Raw genomic sequence first — 2,345 nt, 5'->3', positions numbered from 1 at the left:
AACAAAGACTTAAAAAGAATGTGGCTAGCCCAGCATTGCGTACATGATACAGGCTCAGCATCTTTCCCTCAGGTTTTCTGCCCAGACCAGCATTCCAGCCTTAACGACGCCCTTACGCAGCCCTGGATGCTGTGCTCTGTGATGCTATCCTCTGCGCTCCCACAGACGGTTGATCATTGTTCATATATCACTTATCCTGTTATGCCTGTATTTTATGTTCCTATAAGCATATCTATGTTACACTGTTTTGAGTAATTAGTTTTTTCTATCCTTCTAGATTTAAAATACTTTGAGAACAGAGGTGTGACCTTGTTCATCAAGCTTGTCCAACTAGTGGCCCGTGAACCACATCTGAATGCGGCCCAACACAAATTCGTAAACTTTCTTAAAACATTATGAGTTCCTTTGTGATTTATTTTTTTAGCTCATAAGCTATCATTAGTGTTTGTATATTTTATGTGTGGCCCAAGACAATTCCTCTTCTTCCAATGTGGCTCAGGGAAGCCAAAAGATTGGACACCCCGTTCTTCATCTTCATATCTCCCATATTATATTCCATTATGTACTGCACAGAATAGGAACTCTATAAGTGTCTACTAAATTGGAGTGCACTGCATAATTTTAAGTGGTTTATCCAAGTTTCAAAGTTGAACATTCCTTTTGGTGTAAGAATTAATAGTAAGAGGCAGAACAGAGAATTGCCATACTGAAAATAAAGTATATCCCTCTAGTACCCAACACCAGCCTTGAAACACAGTTAGTGTTCCCTAAATTATGTAAATTTTTTTCAGATTAAACACCTACTGCGCTGAATACATTTTTTAAGAGAATGCAATTCTTGAAAAATAAGTGTTTTCAGTCAAAAAAGATTTGGGCAACACAGGATAGTAACATCTACCCAAATCCATCAACAGTCCTAGGAAAAAAAAAATGCCCAAAGAAGATTAGTTCTACTGGTATTGAACAGTAAAATTATTATGCTTTAGAATATGAGTTTTCATCTAAACAGGTTTGTATTCTCTATTTCCACAGAGACTTAAACCTGACAAAATGAGCTTAAATTGCCTGCAGACATGTATAATGACTTTAGGGATTCTTCGGGTAAGATAAATAAAAATTGTTTCCCATTTTATTTTGGGTAAATCATATGGAGAGCTAATCTTTGAACAAATCAAAAATTAATATAGTTACTCTTTTTTTAATTCTATATCTTGAAGGCAAAGTAACCCAAAGTCAAACTTTTATAGTAGTGTGTACAATAGTTGTTACTGGTGTAACTTTTAAGCAGTTGTTACTGCTGATTCTTTAAAAATATATGGCAAAATGGTTAAGATCAAGAACTGTGGGTTGGGGGGAGACCCAGGATTAAACCTCCTACAGCTTTAGATCTTGACCAAATTACTTATCCTCCAAACCTCTGCTTCATCACGTGCTATGACGATAATTGGAGCATCTATCTGAAAGTTTGCTGTGAGAATGAAAAGATTAAATGATACTGATCATAAAGCATTGTACCTGAAACAAAGTACTTGATAAATGGCAGCTATAATAATAATAATCATTACTATAAGTTTATCCAGTTGTAATCATTTTAGCTACCTACTAGAAATAGGTATTCTTTACAAAGCAGTCTTCTTCAGCTAGGCGTGGTGGCGTGGGCCTGCCTGTGGTCCCAGCTACTCAGAAGGCTGAGGTGGGAGGATCGCTTGAGCCCAGTAGGTCGAGAATGCAGTGAGCGTGAGATCGCGCCACTGCACTCCAGCCTGGGCAACAGAGTGAGCCTTTGTGTCTAAATAGTTAACTGGACGGGCCCGGTGGCTCACGCCTGTAATCCCAACACTTTGAGAAGCCAAGACAGGCAGATCACTTGAGGTCAGGATTTCAAGCCTGGCCAACATGGTGAAACCCCTTCTCTACTAAAAATACAAAAATTAGTCGGGTGTGGTAGCAGGCACCTGTAATCCCAGTTACTTGGGAGGCTGAGACAAGGAGAACCGCTTGAATCTGGGAGGTGGAGGCTGCAGTAAGCCGAGATCGCGCCACTGCACTCCAGCCTGGGCAACAGTGCGAGACTCCGTTTCCAAAATAAAAATAAAAATAATGGCCGGGCGCGGTGGCTCAAGCCTGTAATCCCAGCACTTTGGGAGGCCGAGATGGGCGGATCACGAGGTCAGGAGATCAAGACCATCCTGGCTAACACGGTGAAACCCGACTCTACTAAAAATACAAAAATCTTCTAGGGTTTTTATGATATTAGGTCTAACATTTAAGTCTCTAATCCATCTTGAATTAATCTTCGTATAAGGAGTAAGGAAAGGATCCAGTTTCAGCTTTCTACTTATGGC

This window comes from Piliocolobus tephrosceles, chromosome 11, assembly GCF_002776525.5.
Source record: "Piliocolobus tephrosceles isolate RC106 chromosome 11, ASM277652v3, whole genome shotgun sequence".
Lineage (NCBI taxonomy): Eukaryota > Metazoa > Chordata > Mammalia > Primates > Cercopithecidae > Piliocolobus > Piliocolobus tephrosceles.
The sequence above is the reverse complement of the archived record's forward strand: the minus strand, read 5'-3'. Positions refer to the sequence as shown.